Source organism: Artemia sp. Qi Xiang Cuo, chromosome 15 (genome assembly GCF_049724085.1).
Source record: "Artemia sp. Qi Xiang Cuo chromosome 15, ASM4972408v1, whole genome shotgun sequence".
NCBI lineage: Eukaryota > Metazoa > Arthropoda > Branchiopoda > Anostraca > Artemiidae > Artemia > Artemia sp. Qi Xiang Cuo.
This window is the reverse complement of record NC_142808.1, coordinates 62,087,156-62,104,135: the sequence shown is the minus strand read 5'-3', so window position 1 is coordinate 62,104,135 and position 16,980 is coordinate 62,087,156.

Below are 16,980 nucleotides of genomic sequence, written 5' to 3'. Positions count from 1 at the left end.
ATTTTGCAGTTTATACAAAATACACCTACAAAACTATATTTATTAAATTCCGAGCAACTAGCGCTTTACTGAAAACTGAGTTTACTTAAGTTTTTTAGGGAATTCAAATAGTAGCCTATACTAAAGTTATCGATATCGAGGTTGGTGAAAGACTTGAAAGTCACATAAATTACTCTCTTATCTTATACAGATTACTTATAGACTTCTCCGCTCCTACACGAAAATCCTGTATTTTTTGTCAGTTTTTGTGTTTTCAGAAGAGCTCTAGGGTTTTAGAATTCTAAAAACATAGGTAAATATCATGAGTCGCGTTATTTGAGCTAGTTTGATAAATACATGTTCAAACTACAAAGCAATAATTTTTGTTCGTATAAAATGTTAGTTCTGCTATTTACTGCCATCAGAGGACTATGTTTAAAAAACAAATTAATTTATCAAAGGATTGCTCCGGGGTTTCTTTTATACAGAAACTGGTTTGAATTCAATTTCTAGCATTCATAGTTGAAACATATTTTTACATTTTTAGCATTGGAGTATATTTTTAGCAATCAGATTTTACTAATACAGAGATTGAGCGAGCTAGACTTGAAATACCTTGTCCATGAGCAGGGGGGTTCGAGCCCTGGTGTCGCTTGTTATTTGGCTTGTAACGGGGGTCAATGGCGTGACTCCGTCAACTCAAACAGAATCGAGCCAGCTCTAAATATCTACCTGGAGAAATCTGAGGAAGGTAAACAGAAAGAGTGTGTGAAGGCACAGGATGGCTGGCCCCAAGCCAGATGTGGTTTTAAGGAGGAATAGAGGGGGCACTTGCAGTGAACAAAGAAAATTTAAGTGCAAAATTTTAAATAAATATTCAGACGGTCATAGTCATTTTGTAATTTAAAAAAATTTTTGGATGAAGAAGAGGGCGTCATTAATAAATACAAATAATTATTTAACAATTAATTAATAAAATGAAAATAAACATACAATAACTAAGTGATCAAAACAATTGATAATAGCCAAATAATTTAAATATTAAACTAAAAATAAATTATTCATTAATTAATAAATTAAAGATAACTTCCTTAATTAATGTAAATTTTGTTTTGGCCTGAAAATTCATGGGAGACCGGGGAAGGTGGATCAAGATTTTGTCTTGGGCTTGAAAGAGGCCAGAACTACCACTACCACCAGACCCCCTGCGCTTTCCTCTCTTTCCTGTTTGAAGGGCCAAGAAACAGAGATCAGCACCGCCGGTAGGGATTGTAAAGTCAAATGCTGCATTCTATACCTTTTCAATACCGAGATTTGCCTAGCGCTAATTTGTACCCATCAGATTTTTCATAGAATCTTCAGATTGGCTTAAATTAACACCAACTAAATTTTCGAAATAAGCCAAAAGATTATTTTGATATTGAAAAAACTTTCATGTTTCTTGTTCATGATACTTAGTTTTTTCGTCAACTATGTAAGTCTAATCCCAGTACAGTAGGCCTGGTGCCATTGTTTCCTAGTTTTATTTAAAACTAGTCGTTTCTTCTTCGCACATTCAGAGTTGTAAATCAGGCAGTTGCTAGTAGTGATAGGTCAAACTAAGATAGAAGACAGATAGGACATTACTGTCTCAATGATAGGTAGAAGACAGGTAGGACATTACTGTGTCAATTAAAGGTAGCAGCCAGGTGGGGCATTACTGTGTTAATCTAAGGTAGCGGACAGATGGAAATCACCATGCCTAAAAAGGTCATATCTTTGGTTTTTTTTTATGTTGTAATTATAATCAACATACCATGAAAATTCTTGCTGTTCACAATACAATGATTTGGTATTAAATTTCATGTTTCTGTTAAAAGTCATGACTGTTTTCATGCATTGATGGTTGTTTTCTTGGTATGGTTAAATGAAGTTGATGGCAACGGAATTCTGTTTTTTTTAAACCTTGAACACGGGTATAAAAACTCTGATGATGAGTTATTTTCTCAAGTCAAAAACAATCCTGAGAAATCCTTGGAAATCAAGTAGTGAGGTGATTATGAGTATGAGCCATCAAGGACCGTAAGCACCATTGACCCTAACCACCAAGGACCTCAACCTCAGAAGCCTCCCCATACCCTCCCCCCCTTCTTGGGTCCCCCCCTAATTTTGGCCCCCTCCCCCCCATTTTTTCTAAGATGGTATTTTTTCTGTTTTTTTTACAGGTCTTAGAATGACATGAAACATATTTAAAACATAAAAAAATCACATTTAATATTTTCCAAATTCAAAATGAGAATGGTATAGAAATGTTAGTCGTGACTTTTACTATAAGAAAAAAAATGTTTGTAGTAGCACTTTTTTTTAACTTATTTTTTTTAACTTAGGACAAGACAGGTTGGAAATTACTGTATCAATTAAAGAGACAAGACAGGTAGGACATTACTGCATCATTTAAAGAGACAAGACAGGTAGGACATTACTGTGTCAATTAAAGAGAGTGGGGCCCTATCCTTTTTGCGCATATATCAATCAAAGGAAGCGGGGGCACTATCCTTTTATTGTATGGATGATTTATGTTTATGTATTTTTATTGTTCATTGTATTGGTGTTATCTTTGATGTTTTATTGTATAGAAGTCTAATTGTTATTGCAGGGATGGTTTTAATATATGGTTAAATATGTGTGTTACTTTATGATTGATTAAACGTATTATTATATGGTTGGTGTTTTTTTAATGTTTGACTTGTATGGATGTTTTATGTTTATGGATGTTAGGATTTTTATTGTACACCATACAAGCGGGCTATCATTCCATTTTTATTTGATGTTTTTTTTATGGATGTTTTATGTTTATGGATATAAGGATTTTTATTGTTCACCATACAAGCGGGCTATCATTCCATGTTTTATTTGATGTTTTTTTACGGATGTTTTATGTCTATGGATATAAGGATTTTTATTGTTCACCATACAAGCGGGCTATCATTAAATGTTTTATTTAATGATGTTTTTTTTGTATGGATGTTTTATGTTTATGGATGTTAGGATTTTTATTTTTCACCGTACAAGCGGGCTATCTTTCCATGTTTTATTTATTAATGCTTTTTTGTATGGATGTTTTATGTTTATGGATGTTAGGATTTTTATTGTTCACTATACAAGCGGGCTATCATTCTATGTTTCATTTAATGTTTTTTATTTGTATGGATGTTTTATTTTTATGGATGTAAGGATTTTTAACGTGAAATATGCATGCGGCTCCACCAATCGTACTCCAGGCTTGCTCAAAGACACGACACGGCTTTCTCACTGGCACTCTATGGCGGGTTATCGACACTATCTAGTTCATTGCATGTATTAAATCAGTATTTTTTACGCAGTGGAATGATAAAAACATAACTAATATCTCTAGAAAAGTGAAGATGAAGCATTTTAAGAAAGTGTGTTCACATGATAGTGTTATTGTAGCAATGAATGCTGACGAGGAGAAGTATTTAAATTATGAAATCAGTACAAGTGGTAGAGCTATCGGAAACGTATGAATGAATTGTCATGACAGTAAGGAATAAAATTTCTTTAGAGTACCCAAAAATTTCATTGTAGAAATGGTGGATATGCAAGATTGAGATCTCCGGAGATGATTACCCTCAAAGAGAACGCTAACATAAAAATAATAGTGGATGAAGAGGGGCATCTTCTTGCTAGTGCTTCCGGTAACATGCTACCTGTTGATAGAACCTATGGTCATCTCTTAGGTATTACCATTCAAATGAAAGCAAAGAAAAAAAGAAAGGCCTACTCTTCTACTAATATCATGCGCCATATCTTGTCTTCGTGCCGGAACTGTTACCTTTGTAAAAATTATGTTGTAATAGACAGTGAAATTGCCGGAAAAATAAAAATGGCATTGGTAGAAAATATCGCTAAGGAATATAAAGATGAATCGATGAAAAACAAAGTGCCAGCAAACGTTACTACCATTAATCAGACAGTCAATGAATCAAATAATACCAAAGACAAAAAGCATATTGAACCTTTCGATGACACACCATTAAATATTGTGTATGACTCAAAATGGAATAATGATTATTCTACCGATTACGAGTTAGGAGAAGACAACAGCTATAATATCAAGAGAGAACATGGAGAGCTATTTTATGGCACAGATTCAAAATGTCCAAAGTTGATCATTAATATTAATAATATATGATAATATATCTACCATATATTTATATTAATATCATATATGTCCTTATTTAATTAAAAATATGTTATCTATTAAAATATGTTATCTATTACTTACTTATATTTCCAATTATTTCTAGGGTACGCTAAAGAGAGAGACAAAAACACTATATTAATATCATATATGTTCTTATTTAATTAAAAATATGTTATCTATTAAAATATGTTATCTATTACTTACTTATATTTCCGATTATTTCTAGGGTACGCTAAAGAGAGAGACAAAAACACAACCATATACATAGATTTAGACAAACAAACCAACAAAGACAGGCATGGGGAGAAGCAAACACACGCCCAGACACATAGGCAAAGAGACTAAGAGAGAACAAAACACATAGAAATACATAGATTAAGACATGAAAACCGACAAGGACAGGTACTAGGACAAGCAAACACACGACCAGACACTAAGTTAAAGAGATTGAGAGAGACACTAAAACAAATACAACTATATAGATTCAGATATGCAAACCGACAAAGACAAACACTGGGTCAAGCCAATACCCACCCAGACACATAGGCAAAGAGAGTGAGAGTATGGATTCAGACATAAAAACCGACAATGACAGACACTGAGAAAGAGGCAAACACCCATCCAGATACCCAGGCAAAAAGAGTGAGAGTCAACAATGCATAAAGATACATATATTCAGACAAACAAACCGACAATGACAGGTACAGGGAGAAACAAAAATCCGCCCAGACACATAGGTACAGAGAATGAGATAGATAAAAACACATACAAATATACAGATTAAGACATACAAACCAACAAAAACAGTCACTGAGATAAGCAAACACCCACCCAGACACAGGCAAAGAGAGTGAGAGAGACTAAAACAAATACAACTCTATAGATTCAGACATACAGACCAAGAAAAACAGGCAGTGAGATAAGCAAACACCCGCCCAGACACACAAGCAATGGAATTGAGAGAGACAAAAAACACATACAAATACATAGATTAAGACATACAAAACGACAAAGACAGACACTGAGAGAAGCAAACACCCACCCAGATTCACCAGCAATGAGAGTGAGAGTATGGATTCAGAAATAAAAACTGACAGTGACAGACACTGAGAGGGAGGCAAACACTCATCCGGATACACAGGCACAGAGAGTGAGAGAGTCAAAAATGCATAAAAATGCATAGATTCAGACATACAAACCGACGATGACAGGTACTGGGAGAAGCAAACATCCGCCCAGACAAATAAGTAGAGAGAGTGAGAGAAATAAATATACATATAAATATATAGATTAAGAGACACAAACCAACAAAGACAGGCACTGAGACAAGCGGACACCCGCTCAGACACACATACAAGCAAAGGAAGTGAGAGAGACAAAAACACATAAAAATATACAGATTAAGACATGCAAACCGACAAAGACAGGCAGTAGGACAAGCAAACACCCGCCAATATACACACACAAACAGAGAGAGAGACAAAAAAAGATACATACATATAGATTCAGATGTAAAAACCAACAAAGACAGGCACTGGGACAAACAAACACCTGCCCAGACACACAAGCAGAGAGAGAGAGAGACAAAAACACATACAAACATATAGATTCGGACGTAAAAACCAACGAAGACAGGCACTGGGATAAGCAAACACCTGCCCAGACACATATCCGAAGAGAGTGAGAGTGTATATTCAGACGTACAAACCGACAAGGACAAACATTGGGAGAAGCAAACACCAACCCAGATACACGGGCAAAGAGAGTGAGAGAGACAATAACACAGACAAATACATAGATTAAGAGATACAAACCGACAATGACAAGCGCTGGGACAAGCAAACACCCGCCCAGACACAATGGCAAAGAGAGTGAGAGTATAGATTCAGACGTAAAAAATTGACAAAGACAGACATTGAGAGAAGCAAACATCCACCTAGATTCACAAGCACAGAGAGTGAGAGTATGGATTCAGAGGTAAAAGCCAAGAAAGACAGACACTGAGAGAAGCGAACATCCACCCAGACACATAGGGAAAGAGAGTGAGAGAGATAAAAACACATACAAATATATAGATTCAGACATACCCACCGAGAAAGACAGGCATTGAGATAAGTAAACACCCACCCAGACACACAAACAAAGGAAGTGAGAGAGACAAAAACACAAACAAATACATAGATTCAGACATGCAAACCGATAAAGAAAGGCACTGTGATAAGCAAACCCTCGCCCAGACCAACACGCAAAGGAAAAAAGAAATACAAAAACACATACAAATACATATTTTGAGACATACAAAGCGACAAAAACAGGCACCGGGACAAGCAAACACCTACCCAGATACCCAGACACACAGGCAAAGAGAGTGAGCATATAGATTAAGACGTAAAAACCGACAAAGACACGAACAGGGAGTAGCGAACACCCACCAAGATATAGAGGCAAAGAAATTGAGAGATACAAAAAAGTATGCAAATACATAGATTAAGACATACAAACCGACAAAGACAGGCACTGAGAGAAGCAAACACCCGCCCAGACATACAAGCAAAAAGAGTGAGAGAGACAAAAACCAGTACAAATATATAGATTCAGACATACAAACCGCCAAAGACAGGCACTGAGATAAGCAAACACCCGCCCAGACACACAACCAATGGAAGTAAGAAAGACAAAAAATACATACAAATACATAGATTAGGACATATAAACCGAACATCCGCCCAGACATACAAGCAAAAAGAGTGAGAGAGACAAAAACAAGTACAAATATATAGATTCAGACACACAAACCGACAAAGACAGGCACTGAGATAAGCAAACACCCGCCCAGACACACAACCAATGGAAATGAGAAAGACAAAAAACACATGCAAATATATAGATTCGGACATAGAAACCGACAAAGACAAACATGAGAACAGGCAAACACCCGCCCAGACACACAAGCAAAGAAAGAGAGAGAGAGAGAGAGAGAGAGAGAGAGAGAGAGAGAGTGAGAGAGAGAGAGAGAGAGAGAGAGAGAGAGAGATAGAGAGAGAGAGAGAGAGAGAGACAAAAAAGTATACAAACCTAAAGATTCAGAGGTAAAAACGAACAAAGACTGGCACTGGGACAAGCAAACACCAGCCCAGACAAAGACAGGCACTGGGACAAGCAAACACCAGAAAGATATGCAAAAAGTTGGGTTAATCTAGGTTCACGTAGAGTCGCGTGCCACTCTAAGTGAACCTAGATTAACACAACTTTTTGCATATCTCTTTCACTATGACTGTATGTCTGAGCGGGTATGCTGCCATCTATAATTGATCTAATCTAAATTCAACGTAATGATGCATAGAGTCATTGGTCCAGAAAATAGGTATTGTCTCAGAAACCAGTCTGTTTTCTTCTCCCCGTGCCTGTCTTTGTCGGTCTGTACGTCTGAATCTATACTCTCACTATCTTTGCATGTGTGTCTGAGCTGGTGTTCTAAGTTCACTTAGAGTTGCGCGCCACTCTAAGTGAACCTAGATTATTCCAACTTTTTGTATATCTCTCACTATGACTGTGTGTCTGAGCGGGTGTGCTGTCATCTATAATTGATCTAACCTAAATTCAACATAATGATGCAAATAGTCATTGGCCCAGAAAATAGGTGTCGTCTCAGAAACGAATCTGTTTGCTTCTCCCCGTGCCTGTCTTTTTCGGTCTTTATGTCTGAATCTATACTCTCACTATCTTTGCATGTGTGTCTGGGCTGGTGTTCTAGGTTCACTTAGAGTGGCGCGCCACTCTAAGTGAACCTAGATTAACCCAACTTTTTGTATATCTCTCACTATGACTGTGTGTCTGAGTGGGTGTGCTGCCATCTATAATTGATCTAACCGAAATTTAACATAATGATGCATAAAGTCATTGGCCCAGAAAATAGGTGTTTTCTAAGAAACCAGTCTGTTCGCTTCTCCCCGTGCCTGTCTTTGTCGTTCTGTACGTCTGAATCAATACTCTCACTATCTTTGCATGTGTGTCTGGGCTGGTGTTTGCTTGTCCCAGTGCCTGTCTTTGTCTGGGCCGGTGTTTGCTTGTCCCAGTGCCTGTCTTTGTTCGTTTTTACGTCTGAATCTATATGTTTGTATGTGCTTTTGTCTCTCTCTCTCTCTTTGCTTGTGTGTCTGGGCGGGTGTTTGCCAGTTCTCATGCTTGTCTTTGTCGGTTTCTATGTCCGAATCTATATAGTTGCATTTGTTTTTTGTCTCTCTCACTTCTATTGGTTCTGTGTCTGGGTGGGTGTTTGCTTATTTCAGTGCCTGTCTTTGTCGGTTTGTGTGTCTGAACCTATCTATTTGTTCTTGTTTTTGTCTCTCTCACTATGTTTGCTTGTATGTCTGGGCGGGTGTTCGGTTTCTATGTCCGAATCTATATATTTGTATGTGTTTTTTGTCTCTCTCACTTCCATTGGTTGTTTTTCTTGGCGTGTGTTTGCTTTTCCCTCTTCGTGTCTTTGTCAGTTTATACGTCTGAATCTGTGCTCTCACTCTTTTTGCCTGTGTGTATGGGTAGGTGTTTGCTTATCCTATTGCCTGTCTTTGTCAGTTTGTATGTCTCAATCTATGTGTTTGTATGTGTTTTTGTCTCTCTCATTTCCATTGCTTATGTGTCTGGGCGAGTGTTTGCTTATCTCAGTGCCTTTCTTTGACGGTTTGTATGTCTGAATCTATATTCGTAAGTGTTTTTGTCTCTCTTACTTCCTTTGTTTGTGTGTCTGGGTGGGTGATTGCTTATCTCAGTGCCTGTCTTTGTCGGTTTGTATGTCTGAATCTATATATTTGTATGTGTTTTTAACTCTTTCACTCTCTTTGGCTCTGTGTCTGGGTGGATGTTCGCTTCACTCAGTGTCTGTCTTTGTCGGTTTTTACATCTGAATCCATACTCTCACTCTCTTTGCTTGTAAATCTAGGTGGGTATTTGTTTCCCTTGGTGTCTGTCTTTGTCGGTTTGTTCGTCTCAATATATGTATTTGTATGTGGTTTTTTCTCTCTCACTTCCATTGCTTGTGTGTCTGGGCGGGTCTTTGTTTATCTCAGGGCCTGTCTTTGACGGTTTGTATTTTTGAATCTATACATTCGTAAGTGTTTTTGCCTCTCTCACTTCCTTTTTTTGTGTTTCTGGGTGGGTGTATGCTTATCTCAATGCCTGTCTTTGTTTGTTTGTATATCTGAATCTATATATTTTTATGTGTTTTTATCTCTCTCACTCTCTTTGCCTATGTGTCTGGGCGGATGTATGCTTCTCTCAGTGTCTGTCTTTGTCGAATTTCACCTCTGAATCTATACTCTCACTCTCTTTGCCGTTGTGTCTGGGCAGGTGTTTGCTTGTCTCAGTGTCTGTTTGTATGTCTTAATCTGTGTATTTGTATCTGTTTTTTTCCTTTTTACCCTCTGTGCCTGTGTGTATGGGTTGTTATTTGCTTCTCACAATGTTTGTCTTGGTCGGTTTGTATGCCTGAATCTATACTCTTACTCTCTTTGCCTATTTGTCTGGGCAGGTGTTTGCCTATTGCTGCGCCTGTCTTCGTTGGTTTTTATGTCTGAATCTATGTGTTTGTATGTGTTTTGTTTCTCTCTCTCTTTGCTTGTTTGTCTGGGCAGGTGTTTGCTTGTCCCAGTGCCTGTATTTGTTGGTCTGTACGTCTGAATCCATATGTATGTATGTGTTTTTGTCTATTTGTTTGGTTTTGGGTCTGGGCGGGTGTTTTCTTGTCCTACTGCCTGTCTTTGTCAGTTTGCATGTCTTAATCTATATATTTGTATGTGTTTTTGTCTCTCTCACTTCCATTGCTTGTGTGTCTGTGCGGGTGATTGCTTATCTCAGTGCCTGTCTTTGACAGTTTATATGTCTAAATCTATATATTTGTATGTGTTTTTGTCTCTCTCACTTCCTTTGCTTGTGTGTGTGTCTGGACGGGTGTTCGCTTGTCTCAGTGCCTGTCTTTGTTGGTTTTTATGTCTTAATCTATATATTTGTATGTTTTTATTTCTCTCACTCTCTCTACCTATTTGTCTGGGCGGATGTTTGCTTTTTCCAGTACCTGTCATTGTCGGTTTGTATGTCTGAGTCTATGCATTCTTATGCATTTTTGACTCTCTCACTCTCTTGGCCTGTGTATCCGGAATGGTGTTTGCTTCTCTGTCAGTGTCTGTCATTGTCGGTTTTTATGTCTGAATCCATACTCTCATTCTCATTGCTTGTGTATATGGGCTGGTGTTCGCTTGTTCCAGTGCCTGTCTTTGTTGGTTTTTATGTCTGAAACTATATGTATGTATGTGTTTTTGTCTTTCTCTCTTTGCTTGTGTGTCTGGGCGGGTGTTTGCCTGTCCTACTGCCTGTCTTTGTCGGTCTGCATGTCTTAATCTATCTATTTGTATGTGTTTTTGTCCCCCTCACTTCCATTGCTTGTTTTTCTGGGCGGGTGATTGCTTATCTCAGGGACTGTCTTTGTCGGTTTGTCCATCTGGATCTATATATTTTTACTTGTTTCTGTTTCTCTCACTCTTTTTGCTTGTATGTCTGGGCGGGTGTTCGGTTTCTGTGTCCCAATCTATATATTTGTATGTGTTTTTGTCTCTCTCACTTCCAAGGGTTGTATGTCTGGGTGGGTGTTTGCTTATCTCAGTGCCTGTCTTTGTCAGTTTGTATGTCTGAATCTGTATATTTGTACTGGTTTTTGTGTCTCTCACTCTTTTTGCTTGTATGTCTTGGGGGTGTTTGCTTATCCCAGTGCATGTCTTTGTCGGTTTTTATGTGTTTTTATCTCTCATTCTCTTTACCTGTGTGTCTGGGTTGATGTTTGCTCCGCCCAGCGCCTGTCTTTGTCGGTTTGTATGTCTTAATCAATGTATTTGCATATGTTTTTTGTATCTCTCAGTTTCTTTGCCTCTGTATCTGGGTGGGTGTTTGGTTCTCCCTGTGCGTGTCTTTGTCAGTTTGTACGTCTGAATCTGTGCTCTCACTCTTTTTGCCTGTGTGTATGGGTAGGTATTTGCTTCTCTTAGTGCTTGTCCTTGTCGGTTTTTGTGTCTGAATCTGTATATTTTATGTGATTTTGTCTCTCTCACTTCCACTGCTTGTGTGTCTGGGCGGGTGTTTGCTTATCTCAGTGCATGTCTTTGACGGTTTGTATGTCTGAATCTATATATTCGGATGTGTTTTTGTCTCTCTCACTTCCGTTGTTTGTGTGTCTGGGTGGGTGTTTGCTTATCTCAATGCCTTTCTTTGTTGGTTTGTATTCCTGAATCTATATATTTGTATGTGTTTTTATCTCTCTCACTCTCTTTGCCTATGTGTCTGGGCGGATGTATGCTTCTCTCAGTGTCTGTCTTTATCGGTTGTGACCTCTGAATCCATGCTCTCACTCTCTTCGCTTGTGAATTTTGGTGGGTGTTTGCTTCTCTTAGAGTCTGTCTTTGTCGGTTTTTACGTCTGAATCTATACTCTCACTCTCTTTGCCGTTGTGTCTGGGCGGGTGTTTGCTTCTCCCAGTGCTTGTCATTGTCGGTTTGTATCTCTTAATCTATGTATTTGAATGTGTTATTGTCTCTCTCACTCTCTTTGCCCGTGTATCTGAGCTGGTGTTTGCTTCTCCCAATTTTTGCATTTGTCGGTTTGTACGCCTGAATCTATACTCTCACTCTCTATGCCTATGTGTCTGGGCAGGTTTTTGCCTATGCCAGCGCCTGTATTTGTTGGTTTTTACATCTGAATCTATATGTTTGTCTGTGTTTTGTTCTCTCTCTCTCTTTGCTCGTGTGTTTGGGCAGCTGTTTGCTTGTCCCAGCGCCTGTCTTTGTTGGTTTTTACGTCTGAATCCATATGTATGAATGTGTTTTTGTCTCTCTCTTTCTCTTTGCATGTGTGTCTGGGGGGATGTTTGCCTGTTCTACTGCTTGTCTTTGTCGGTTTGCATGTCTTAATCTATGTATTTGTATGTGTTTTTGTCTCTCTTACTTCCATTCCTAGTGTGTCTGGGCGGGTGATTGCTTATCTCAGTGCCTGTCTTTGACGGTTTGTGTGTCTGAATCTATATATTTGTATGTGTTTTTGTCTCTCTCACTTCCTTTGCTTGTTTGTGTGTCTGGGCGGTTGTTCTCTTGTCTCAGTGCCTGTCTTTATTGGTTTGTATGTCGAAATCTATATGTTTTTATATGTTTTTATTTCTTTTACTCTCTGTGCCTATGTGTCTGAGTAGATGTTTGCTTCTCCCAGTACCTGTCATTGTCAGTTTGTATGTCTGAATCTATGCTTTTTAATGCATTTTTGACTCCCTCACTCTCTTTGCCTGTGTATCCGGAAGGGTGTTTGCCTCTCTCTTAGTGTCTGTCATTGCCAGTTTTTATGTCTGAATCCATACTTTCATTCTCTTTGCTTGTGAATCTTGATGGGCGTTTGCTTCTCTCATTGTCTGTCTTTGTCGGTTTGTATGTGTTAATCTATGTATATGTATATGTTTTTTTTGTCTCTCTCACTTCCATTGCTTGTGAATCTGGGTGGGTGTTGGCTTCTCTCAGAGTCTGTCTTTGTCGGTTTGTATGTTTTAATCTATGTAATTGTATGTGTTTTTTGTCTCTCTCACTTCCATTGCTTGTGGGTCTAGGAGGGTGTTTGCTTGTCTCACTGCCTGTCTTTCTTGGTTTGTATGTCTGAATCTATAGAGTTGTATTTGTTTTAGTCTCTCTCACTCTCTTTGCCTGTTTCTGGGTGGGTTTTTGCTTATCTCAGTACCTGTCTTTGTTGGTTCGTATATCTTAATCTATGTATTTGTATGTGTTTTTATCTATCTCACTCTCTCTACCTATGTGTCTGGGGGGATGTTTGCCTCTCCTCGTACCTGTCATTGTCGGTTTTTATGTCTGAATCTTTGGATTTTTTTGCATTGTTGAGTCCCACTCTCTTTGCCTTTGGACTATTTTGCCTTTCAACTATTCTGAACAAAATTGCTTTAAAAATTTATCCAGATGCCTTTGGGGAAAAAGGGAAGGGGAGGGGGACCTGATTGTCCTTTGTTCACTTTGACTCTAAGCACTTTTGACACAGCAAATTCTTTCTATGAACAAAATGAAACGAAAACGCATTGTTAATACCAGGATTAAGTCAATTGCTTCTTACCGATAGCACAAAATTTGGACTTTAATCCATACATTGACTGAGAGATAAATTTAAAAGATGTTGTACATTTTATACAGTATAATGTAACTTCACTCTTGTCATATCTCTTTGTATAGTCAATTATACTATTTGAATTCATATTGTAAAATTCACGTGTTTCAATCCGTCTATTTGAAGCAATATCACATACATAGATAATTTCGGAGACCACACTGCCTTTCCATGACGATAAATAAAAGTTCAAATAGGGATAAAATCCTTTTAATAGACAGTGATGATAGAAATTCACAAAAATACCAGATATTTCGGTCACATATACAGTGACCGTCATCAGTAGTAAAACTAAAATAAAACAATTTAAAACAAAAGTTTATATACTAAATCAAATAACACTACATATTGTTTAAATCTCTAATTCTTTTCAAAGCAAAGGCGGAAGCTATTCTCTTTGACCTTCTTGGATTCGGTTCATTAGAGTTCAATGATATAAAATTTGGACAAAGGTCAACTACATTGGGTGAATTGAACTTTACTCTCTCAGATTTTAATAAATTATCATAGATAGAGTCCAGCCCATATTCACCTGTATCTCGATTCAAAGCAATATTCTTGAATAAGATTTTCTTTATTTCAAGAATTTCACGAAAATTTTGCTTTAAACCCCGATCCCTAGAAATCAAAGAGACATTCTCGAACATAAGTCTGAAGATTTCACTTCAGCCCTTTCAGAACATATTTTTAATTTTCCAGACCATTTTATTTTGTTCGAGAATGTCTCTTTGATTTCTAGGGATCGGGGTTTAAAGCAAAATTTTCGTGAAATTCTTGAAATAAAGAAAATCTTATTCAAGAATATTGCTATGAATCGAGATACAGGTGAATATGGGCTGGAATCTATCTATGATAATTTATTAAAATCTGAGAGAGTAAAGTTCAATTCACCGAATGTAGTTGACCTTTGTCCAAATGTTATATCATTGAACGCTAATGAACCGAATCCAAGAAGGTCAAAGAGAATAGCTTCCGCCTTTGCTTTGAAAAGAATTAGAGATTCAAATAATATGTAGTGTTATTTGATTTAGTATATAAACTTTTGTTTTAAATTGTTTTATTTTAGTTTTACTACTGATGACGGTCACTGTATATGTGACCGAAATATCTGGTATTTTTGTGAATTTCTATCATCACTGTCTATTAAAAGGATTTTATCCCTATTTGAACTTTTATTTAATATCACATACAGTGTTTTCAAATGGTGAATCACATTCGGTAACTGCCAAATAATAATCACTAGGCTTATAATCATAATAGGCAGTGTCGTCACAACGATGACGTAAAAACCAAATTGTCTTGTTACCCCAACAGTTGAATCGTAGACCTGATTCTTCCTCCCAAAATAATTTAAATCCACGATGATACAAATCTCGTAGAAATCACGTAGACAGCACTAAAATCACGTTTGGGGTTCTTTCCATTCATACCGGGATAAGTATTCTCCCACTGATCACATTTGTCATAGTGACAATTGGAGCAAAGATGTCCTCGAAGGTGAGAGTCACAAATCTCTTCAAGACATTAATTACATCTTTTAATTTGTACTGCATATCCTCTTTGTAATTTATAAGGATTGCATAGTTTGCACTTTTCATTATAGTCATCAATAATTGTACTATTCTCACTCATGATTAACTGCCAAGAGTGTACATGCATAGTGGACATGTATTGAACATTTTTTGGTTTCCGAAATCAACTCTCTCATAGCAAAAAGAAACTGATCCTCGTTCGATAAATTCAGTGGGGAATGGGAGAGGAGTAACTGTGTGACGTTACCTCTTTCGAAGGGGGAGCCAACTGCATTGAATCTATGGCAATATTTTCAAAAGTATATCCACAATATCATTCTGCTTTGTTTCAATTAATAGATCAATAAATTGAGTATAAGCATTTGAGTCATATCGTAAAAGCTTCATACAATAGTCCAGTGGGGGAGAATCACTTTTCATTATATTGTCAAGTGTCCCCTCTGAGAATATCTTCCGTTAAAGGGATAACTCGAGAAAATCGTCATCCAAAATCAAATGATTTTCAATAATCACAAGATTCGATCTAATTCTCTCTTTCTCAAATTTATTCATTTTTCAATCCTATCACTCTCACTGCTGACTCTAGACTAACCATGATTCGTTCTACATAACCTAACATTCTAACAAAAGGGTGATATTTTCGATTTCGAAAGAATTTTATTGTATGATTACAATAATAATATATATTACACATTTGGAATTAGCGATATAAACTATTGTCCTCTATTTGTTTCACTATTGCATTTAAAGTACTTTGAAGTCTATTAAAATATGCTATATCAACTTTTACAGGGAAGAATAATTGATCCTCCATTTTAAATTTGCTCAAAGATATCATATATCTTGCATATACTTCAACCCATTCCAGACAAGCCGTGATCCTCCCGTGATTTCCACCACAATGTTTGGTGTTATTGTATCATTGCTACCTGTTCCACTATCAACTTCTAATAGTGTAAACATTCCACACATTATTACAAGTATATCCTAATGAATAAAGTAAAACTGTTCTCACTCCTTGAATTATATTCTCACACTAATAAAAACTATAGCAAACATCCTTCCTTATATTCACTGCGATCTGTCCCGTTAGTGGATGAATATAATTAGAATTCCCCGTCGATTATGCAATCAATTTCCTAGAAACCTTGTCCCCTTCGTAGATCAATATAGAATTCCCTGTTGATTGTGCAATCAGTTTCCCAGAAATCTTGTTCCCTTCGTAGATCAAAACACTTAGAAATATGCTCGTCGATTATGTAATCAATTTCCCAGAAATCTGGTCCCCTTTGTAGATCAATACCATTGTCCCATTAGTATTCAGTGCGCATGTGCGTTTTTCCTACAGTATTTCCAAGTTCCCAGATTGACCTTGAAAAAGGTACTTTTAAAGTACTAAATTGCACCTTTCTTTTCTGGTAGTAGGGTATACTTCACCATGTATCTTTTGGGTCCCTCCTACTTATGTCTTTGAGGATGACTTAACCTCCCATAGTTTCTTAAGGAAGGGCTGTAAGTTATGAATTTTGCCTATTGTTTGCACATAGTATTAGCTAATGGAAAGTATACAGAAGTTTTCACGAGTGATTTCTTCTGGCGGGGGCTCAGAGGATGGGGTTTTGGGGGAGGATCTTTCCATGGAGGATGTGTCCTTGTTGGAAGGGACAGTTGTATGAAGGGGATTCTGGATTTTACAGCATTATTTAAAAAACGATCAGAAGTAAAATAAAAAGAATTTTTTCAAGTAAAATTAAGGAGCAACATCTAAACTTAAAACAAAAAGAAATTTTTACGTATATGAGAGGGTTAAGCCGCTAGTCAATACCTCGCTCTTTACGCTAAAGTCTTTTTAGTACTTTCAAAAGAGCTATCTATTCTAATTAACAGGCTTTTGTAATTCAGAAGTTTGTGATTCGAACAAAATTAGAACTTTAGCGTTAAGAACGAGGTATTGACGGGCAAACTCCTTAATATACATAATAAAAACATGCAAATATAGAAGTTCGTTACGTAATTTAATTTGTAAGTTACCTAAGAACAAAATTTTTGAGAAAGTCATATAGTCAA